The sequence below is a fragment of the Apodemus sylvaticus genome, chromosome 3, assembly GCF_947179515.1.
Source record: "Apodemus sylvaticus chromosome 3, mApoSyl1.1, whole genome shotgun sequence".
NCBI lineage: Eukaryota > Metazoa > Chordata > Mammalia > Rodentia > Muridae > Apodemus > Apodemus sylvaticus.
This window is the reverse complement of record NC_067474.1, coordinates 68,862,753-68,872,464: the sequence shown is the minus strand read 5'-3', so window position 1 is coordinate 68,872,464 and position 9,712 is coordinate 68,862,753. Positions and strand designations below refer to the sequence as shown.

At 40.5% G+C, this 9,712-nt stretch overlaps 1 pseudogene; it reads right to left on the bottom strand.

The window, feature by feature from the left end:
* Window positions 1-1,350: 1,350 nt before the first annotated feature.
* Window positions 1,351-9,356, bottom strand: LOC127680249 (serine/arginine-rich splicing factor 7-like; annotated as a pseudogene).
* Between the last annotated feature and the right edge of the window lie 356 nt (window positions 9,357-9,712).

Here is a 9,712-nt window from a genome sequence, read left to right as displayed (position 1 = left end):
AGTTGGAGCAATGGCTCAGTGGTTAAAAGCACTCACTGTTCTTACAAAGGACCCGGGTTCCACTCCCCCAGCATGCACATGCTGTCTCACAACTGTCTGCAACTCCAGTTCTAAGGGACTTAACACCATCTTCTGACTGCCTCAGGCACCAGGCATACATAAGCCCACCCAGGAAAACACTCAAAATATAAATAAATAAATAAATATCTCCAAGATAAATAAATAAGTGCTGGTGATTTTTACATGCACCAGATCTGAGATTAAGGATGGAAGATTTACTGAGTTTTCTACATGAATTATTATGTTATCTATAAATATGGACAGTTTTACTCTTCTAGCTGCTCTAAGTTTTATTTCTATTTCCTTTTTAAAAAATATTTATGCATTTTTATCTTTTGTGCATTGGTGTTTCGTCTGCATGTATGTCTGTGTAAGGGTGCCAGATCGCCTGGAACTGGAGTTACAGACTGTTGTGAGCCACCATGTGGTTGTTGGGAATTGAACCCAGATCCTCTGGAAGACCAGCCAGTGCTCTTAACCGCTGAGCCAACTCTCCAGTGCCCAGTATTTCCATTTCTTAGCTTGTTTCATCCATCCTTATTGGACTATATCAAATAAGAGGGAAACTGATGGCTAGCTTCTTGTCATGGGTGAAATGCTCATCCATCAACAGATAGTACATTGTTAACTGCTTTGTGTAGACTACCAACTCAAACAAATCCCTTTCATACCTACTTTGCTAGGCACTGTTTCTTGTTGTTATTATTTTTTTAAATTTGTTTTAGGGTTCTTTTTCATAGCACATTTTTACTTTTTTATCATGCTGGAGACCAGAAGTCTATCAGTTTTTTAAATTAATCTTTATTATGCATATAAAAAAGTTGACTCCATTCTGACATTTTCAAACATATATACACCACATATTTCCATTATTTCTCCCTTTCTTCAAAATAGCCCCCTTATACTTTCACATCTCACATATTTTCAAAATCTAGATTGTATATATGATTGATAGCTTGCTATACCTGTCTCTGAGTCTGTCTGAAGTCATGTACTGTGATTATCTTCAGTTCCAGTTATCAGTTTCCTGTATATTAGGTAATTGCATTTTTTATGGCTGACTAATATTCCATTGTGTGCATCTATCACATCTTACCCTTTTTTCTAGTTAGAAACATTTCATATAAATGTTCCAGATAAAGCCCACATCTTCAGACCATAAGATGTCAATACATTCAACAAAAGTAATATTTTACTGCTCTGAATTTTACAGAGTAATCATCCAGATCCATTTTGATTAGATGGTTGAAGATCCTTTCTGGGTTGCATTTTCCAGACAAAACGAGTCCCTTATATTAATATAAACAAAGCTACTCTTTCCAAAAGGGTGAACTTGAGGACTTCAGTCCATTCCTCCAGGACTTCACTTCTGCGTGGTCTTCCTGATGCGGAATGACTCCTTTGAAGCAACAGAGATCTGAATTTTGGTTGGTTGCTTCTTGGACATGAAGTAGTCCTGGATCTTGAACCAGACTCTGTGAAAGCTGACCTTAATTTATGAAGAGCCAAAAGAGACCCAGACCTTGATTGTCCAGGAGATGGTGATGTTGACCCCTTGTTCCTGCTGTGTGAGAGTGCCACCTTCCCGGGGACGGGGAATGTCATTTATCTTTCCCTGCTTCTTGAATGGCTACAGCAATGACAGGCAAAAGCATCATTAGGATCCAAGGGGCATCGGGCAGTGCCTATCAATACTAGATCTCTGAGGCATGCTTGTTGATAGTTAACCCTCACTGGAGAACCACAGATCAGCTTGCCCCCCAGTCCTCGAATTGCATCTTCTGCTTCTCTGAGATCTTCAGATTCCACAAAGGCAAATCCTGGAGGATTTCTCACACTCCATACTGTTCTCAAGAAACCTGGTCATCGAAAGGTAATCGAAAGGACAAGGTAATCTTCCGAATTCCTCTTTACCAGCACCGATTCCCACGTGCTCACCCGGCAAAGCTAGGTGAAGACCAGTTGACCAGTGGGGCTTACTCAGCTCCAGCTAGCCATGCCCACAGCTCAATTAGCACGGATACTGGAACACATCCTCACTGTCAACCTCTCCAGCCACACCACTCACATTTTATGTTTAGTCATGAGTCAAGAGTTGGATTTTGTAAAATTCTTTTCCTGTTTCATGACTTTTCTTTCACCTTGTCAAGTGGGCCACTGGGTTGAATGAGCAGATACTGAGCAAGCTTTATATTTCCTGGAATAAATCTACTTGCTCATTGCACATAATTCTTTTCATATATTGATGAATTCTGTTTGCCAATATTTTTGTTGAGGACTTTGTCAGCTGTATTCGGAGGAGCTATTGCCCTCTTATGTCTGATTTTGGTGTCAGGACAGTCAGTACTTTGTGCCCTGATTGGAGGGGTATCCCTTCCTGTTTTCTTGAAGGTCGTGTAAGACTGATACCGTTTTTCTTTATACAGTTGTTCGAATTTTTCAGTAAACTATCTGGACAAGGAAAATTCCTTCCAGGGAAAGCTTAAGACTATGATTTCAATGTCTTTGTTATAAGATCGCAGAAACATTTCATGGTGGCAAGCTGGAGAGGTACATGTACATGCCAGGGTATTTACATGGTCCAATCATGTAAGAGAAGCTATTCATAACAGCCCTGCATTGTCACTTCAGTTATTGTAATGTTTAGTCCCGGTATCAGCAGTTTTTCTTTTTATTATCAGTGTTGTCAGAGATTTGCCAGTTTTATGGGAGCATCTTTGGAACAGTGCTTCTTTGTCACTTTTTTTGTTTATAGTTGTTTGGTTCCTACTTTCTCAGTTTCCTTTTTCTGCTTTTTCAAAAGGATTTATTTTATTATCTTAATTATGTGCGGAGATGTGTTATGTCCGTGAGTTCTAGTGCCCAGGGTCCTCTGGAGCTGGAGTTACAGGTAGTTGCGAGCAGCCTGACATATGTGTGGGGAAAGCAGCGTGGATCCAGGAAGAACAGTATGTGTGTGCTCTGTGGTGGTTGGAATATGCTTGGCCCACAGGAAGTGCGCTATTAGGAGGTATGTGACACTATTGGAGGAGGTATGACATTGTTAGAGGAGTGGGGGTGGGCTTTGAGGCTCCTCTGCTCAGGCTCCACCCAGTGTGGAATGAGGGTCTCTCTGCTGCCTTCAGATCAAGGTGTAGAGCTCTTAACTCCTCTAGTCTGCCTGCCTGCATGCTGCCACGCTTCCCACCATGAAGATAATGGACTGAACCTCTGAATCTATAAGCCAGCCCCAATGAAATATCTGCCCTTATAAGAGTGGTCCTGGTCATGGTGTCTCTTCACAGCAACAAAACCCTAACTGAGGCATGCTCTTAACAGCTAAGCCATCTCCCCAGCTCTGTTTTGGTTTTATTTTGGTCTCTTCTTTTTCTTCTTTTTCCTTGAGGGCGAGCTTAAATGGCTGAGCCAACTTGCCAACCATCCTCCTTTCTAGAATAAGCCGACAGTGATAGACAGTTCTCTCCCAGAGCAGTTGCTGTTGTGTCCTGTATATTTTAGAGTATTGTATTTTTATTTACTTCTACGAACTAATTTTTTTTCTCCTGTGAATAACTTAGAAATATGTTGCTTAGTGTCATGCATTTGGAGATTTTTACAGTTGTCTTTCAGTTATTAATTTGTGTTTGATTCTATTGTGGTTAGGGAACACAGACCATATCATTTCAATCATTTAAATTTGTCTAGGTTATTCTGTAGCCCTGAATGTGGCCTATTTTGAAATATATTGCATTGGCCTTTGGAAATAGTATACACTGGCTTTTTTGGTAGAGTCTGTTGGTTAATAGTTTGTGTGTGTGTGTGTTGTATGTGTGTGTCTGTGACTCATTGAATGACTGAGTGTGTATCTGTGTGTGTCTGTGTGTGAGGGTGTATGTGTCTATGTTTGACTATGACTCAGTGAATGACTGTGTGTGTCTGTGTGTGTCTGTGTGTGTGTTATGTGTGAATGTGTGTGTGTCTGTGTGACTGTGAAGCAGTAGGTGAATGACTGTGTGCATCTGTGTGTATCTGTGTGTGTGTCTGTGTGTGTTGATTGTGAGGTTGTGAGGTTGGTTTGGGATTTCTTATTTGGTTTGGTTGGTTTGGTTGTTGTTCTGTAACCTTACCAGTTTTTCTGTCTAATTGCTCTATTGCTATTGAAATAAGGTCTTTGAAGTTTTAAATATAACTAAGCCTTGATGTGTCTGCTTCTCCTCTCAGTCTTGTCTGTTTTAATTCACATATTTTCAAGTCTGTGCTCACTCCCTTTCCCTCTCCCCTAGTCTTTATTTATTTCTTCTTCTTTTGTTCATGAATTTTGTTCATATTTTATTCATGAATTTAGGACTGTGGTCTTCTTGGCAAATTGATGATTTTACCATTAAATAGTGTCCCATTCTGTCTCTCTTTCCTTTGTCCCAAACTCTACTTTAATGTTAACACACCAGATCCTGCTTTCTTTGGATTAATATTTGGTTCATTTTACTCTCACTTGCCTGATATTATTGAGATGAGTTTCTTTGAGGTAGCATATAATTGGATTGTGTTATTTAATCAAGTCTAACCATTTCTGCATTTTAATTGCTAAACTTAGATCATTTGCAGTCAGTGTAGCTGTTGATATGTTCACAATGTGAGTGGATTTTATTTTCTGGTTTTAGTTCCCTGAAGAGAAGTAATACCCAAGTGAACTCACAGAGGCCAAGACAGCACACACAAGACCTGCACAGGTCAAACAGACACATTCTGCACACTGAGAAGAGGAAGTGGATACAAAATCCACCCAGTAACTAGTAAGCTACTTGCAACTGATACCATCTGTGTCAGGAAAAATCAGTTTTCTCCAATGGAGTAGCTAGATATGTCAACCACACTCAGGGCAGCTCTCATAACCCAAGAGTAGTTAGCCAATGGCCAATACAAAACATATTTATGGTTTTTGAATAGCTTCTATTTTTTTTTGTTTGTCTTATTGGGTTTCTATTTATTTTGATTTTTGGTATACATATACGTATACATATACATATATATATATATATATATATATATATATATATATATATATATATATATATATATATATATACCAACATATATATGTATATATATATATGTATACATACATACATATATATATATATATATACATATATTTTTTTGAGTGAGGGAGAGAGAGAGAGAGAGAGAGAGAGAACAAGATAGACAATGAGAGTAAGAGAGTTGTGCAGAGAATCTGAGAAGAGTTGGGTTGGGAGCTGGGGAAGAATGTTATCAAAATATGTAAAAAGTTTTAAATAAAAAGTAGTTTTTTAAAAGATTTTGTTTTTCTATATTCTTTTTGCTGTCTTTCATAAGGTACTTGAACATTTATTTGCTCTCAATTTGAAAACTGTAATCCTTGGAGTGGAAGACTGTGTCTTTGCTAGTGAGTGGCTTGGAGGTGCACAGCCTTTCTCTGTGGAGTTGCCTGGAACACAGTGCTTATTGTCTACAAGTTCCTGCAGGCCTGTCCTTTCCTGGTTCTTCGGCCAGATGTCTGGCTATGACTGCTTCTTCAGTGTGCGTCTGGGTTGATAGTTCATTCAGCCCCAAGTCTGGGATACATGAAACAAAAGAAAACTCCAGGAACATATCACATGTCATTCCTCAGGATCTCAAAGTTCCTAACTGGGCTGTTTTTGCCTCTTTTAGAATGCTCTTGTATTTGCTTTATATATAAATTCTAGAGGTTTTAGTGGTCACTATTAGGACGAATTTGGGATCATTAGTCTACTCCATCTTTCTAAATGTAGATGTTCCCACTAGGCGTTTATATATATATATATGTATGTGTGTGTATGTGTGTGTGTATGTGTGTGTGTGTATACACATTTTCTATATCTATGACTGTCCCACTAGCATGTAGGGAATAGGGAAATTAACCTGGAGGTTTCCTCTCTCTTTGTTCATCCCTTAATTCTAGGGTTTCCCATAGAGCTTAAAATATTTCCCATCCTTTTCAGCACACAGCTTGAGAAGCACACCTATATATATGTAACCCCAGAGTGAGAGAGGCAGACAGGGAGCAAAGGTGCAGGGGTGGACCTACATTCTTCTCTCTTCACTAGACCCCAGCTCTCCAACGATGAGCGGTTGTTCTCTTATACCTCAGTGCCTGATTCTGTGCCTAACATAGCAGGGGTCATTATGTGTGCTGAATGGACACACGAAGTGGAAAGCATTTTCAAGCTCTAGGAGATACTGTTTATGTCTAAAATAAATTCATTTGCATTGCCTTGGCAAGGATTAATAAAATCTGTACAAAAGTGTGTTGATTACTAATTCTCTGGCAATGACAAAATAATCAGACGACTCTAGGGCGTGTGAGTTGGGGAATGATCCTACCGTAGTTTGGATCTTCAATGGATTCTCAGTGCATGTTATGGTGGTGGATCCCCCCAGGGATGTGCTGTTAAGAGGACTATTAAGAGTAAGAGTTTGGGAGCTAGAGAAGATGTCTCAGCAGTTAAGAGGTCCTGAGTTCAATACATGGTGACTCACAACTATCTGTAATGGGATCTGATGCCCTCTTCTGGTGTGTCTGAAGATAGCTAGAGTGTATTTATATATATTAAATAAATAAAGAGGGGGGAAGTTTGGAAGGGCGGCTTAGATCACTAGGTGTGCCTTTGAAGGAGGTTTTGGGCTCCTACCAACTTTCTCTCTTTTCTTGGTCAGCCATGAGAAAAACTGTTTGGCTCCAGCATACCCCCACCCACAGCCATTCTCATCTGCCATTCTCACCAGAGGCCCTGGAGGAACAGGGCCAGAGAGAGCACATGGACTGGAAACTCCAACCCCGTGAGCCAGAATACATCATCGCTCTTTAAATATTGATTACTCCAGGCATTTCATTACAATGACAGAAAGCTGGCTAGCAGATCCTCTCCAAGATTTTATCTTTGCTTACATAAAGATACAGGAAGATTGTTCTTATTTGCAAGACTCCAAAACATAGAGTTCAGTTATAAATTGTGTACTAGGTGGTTCCTGGTACTAAGTGTTTTCTTAAAATAATATCCCTCAGGCCACAGTCATTAAGATATTGGCCAAGAAAATGAGATCTTCGGTACAGCTCCTGGCTGAAGAGAAAATATCTAAATAAAAAGTTTTGGATTTGGGATTCAGTAGTCAAGCTCTACAGTGAGGCTGCCCTTTCAGAGGTCCTGAGATCAATTGCCTGCACTGATGTGGCAACTCACAACTTCAGTCCCATGGGATTCAATGCTCTCTTCTGATGTGGAGACAAAATACTCACACACACAAAACAAATGCATAATTAAAATTTTAAAAAGAGGAAAATTTGGATTCAAAATCATCTTGAAAAACTTTATCTTTTTACTGATTTGAAAAAAAAAAAAAATCTCCTCCCTACTTAAAGGAAACCTGTCCTGGCAAGATAGCTGAGAATTTTGATTTACCACAGATTTAGTCAGAGCCAGTTAATGACTTAGTTCCTGACAAATAGTACTTGTAAGGCTTTACTATTGTGCTTAAAATGAGAGTGTCAGGGAAATAAGTCCATCAGAAAACAAGTATGGTATTAAGAGATGCCCAGGCATGTGCCTGGACAATGACACAGGTAAGAGGAAAAAGAATTAGATGGTATGGACATGTGGGGCACCACATAATGCTCTTATTTCTTCCTCAAAGTGAGCATGTGTGAAGATACTGGTTCCAAAGCTGGCTGCAAAAATACCTCCCATTCTACCTCCATTTCCCACCTGGCACTGCTTATACTGAGGAGTCTACGGTCCTTTCTTGGGTATGGATGAGCTTACAAACAGCAGAAGTTAGCATGACCATTCTCAAGAGTAGGTTACAGAAGACAATATGGCTTCCCTATGGCTTTCTGCAGGTGTACATCCATAGGGTTTAGCCACCATGCTGTGAGGAAGTTCAAGAGACCGCATAGAGAATTCCTACATAGGTATCCAAGGTAAGGCATGAGCCGACGCTTACCAGATCTACCAGAGCAAGACTTTTACGTGTTCCAGCTCTTGATAGTGGAGGTACCCATGCCTTTTGTCATCTACTCTTTAGGTGTGGACATTACAGGAGCACAAGACAATGTTACAGTTCTCTTTCCAAATCCACAGAATTCATGAACAGAAAGCAGCAGCCACATTTTCATGCTACAAGAGTTGTATGCTTTCTTAGAAGGAATAATACTGAAACGCCCTCTAAGGTCGATATGATTTTCTCTATATAAACATCAATCAGAATGGGGTTTGGCTCTAGGCAATAAGACACATGACCATAACTGATTTGAGCAGCATTAATTTTTTTCACATAGCAAGCAGTCTTCAGGCAGACGGTTCCAGCGTGACATTGCAGCTCAGTGACGTCAGAATCTAAATCCATCTGCTGTTAGGTCTTCATCTCAAGATGGCTGCACTGGTCTCAGAAAACCATTCAGAAGCCTGAAAAGGGACAGAGACCTACCTGTTGTTAGAAGTGCTGGTGGTTGTTTGAGACAGAATATCCCACATCTAGGTTTGCCTTGAACTGAAGAAGCATTAGAAACTGGTCTTGATCCCTGATCCTGTGTGTCCTGAATAGCTTTCTTATAAACCAAACCCAGTGCCACACAGATCCCATTTGCCATCAGATGCCACTTTCTTTGAGCAAAGTTGTCCCCATCTTTGGTATCCACTTGCTTTGACATTTAAAGGGATGACGGTTCCAAGTCCGAGCTGATGACAGGAAGGGCCCCGTGTATGCACAGGGACTTATGCTCTCATGCGCCTCCCTTAGGATCTTTCATGGTAAATCCTGCAAGCGTCTCAGAATTCACAGGTCACAAAGCACCCTGCTTCACTTTAGCTGCAGAGCATAAACATTTTGACATCTTCCCTACTTCTAGTCCAGGAGAATGACTTTAATGGTAAGGAAAAAGGCTATTTGGTAGACAACAACCTTTGTTCTAATGGAAAAAAGAAGAAGACACCTAGGTTAAGTTGTACAATGGTGGCATGACCAGTAAAGGACAAAGATCAGCACTGTCAATGGGAAAAAACTCTCTCTCGTACAGTCAAGCCATTACTATAGTGTAACCGACTGGAGGCTCAGCCATTTCTTTCTAATACTTCTCCCCTGGCTTGAAAACTTAAAGAAAGTAACAAACTGTTGTGGAAGGATTCAAGAGTCTCACCCTTAGGCGCCTCTGGTTCATCACAGGGCACCGACTGGTTATTTTTCTGGAGACAATGGTATCTGTCCCCAGCCTGTGACCCCCACTGTGCTGCCACTGCTCCTTTTTCACCCCTCTCAGACATTACTAGTTGAAAACGGCACTCCTCTCTATGGAGCCTGGTCATAATTCTTTATAGAGCATTTCAGTGAGAGGTCACAAATAGCCTTTAGTAGAAGCAAAAGAAGAAATAAAATCAATTACCCATCTCTACAGGGACTCTGAGAGGATCATGTGAAGTAGCCAATGGCTTACAAGCCATATTTAGGGTTCTCCAGTGACAGACTCTGACTTCCCTGAGACCCATTGGCCCCGACGAAGCTGATTCACCTCTTGTTTGACACATCGCTGGCACAGGTAAAGCTGATGAAAGTGGGAAATGTTGGCACCACTCTGCCACCAGCCTCCAATAAGGACAGAGAATGACCAAGGAAATAAATA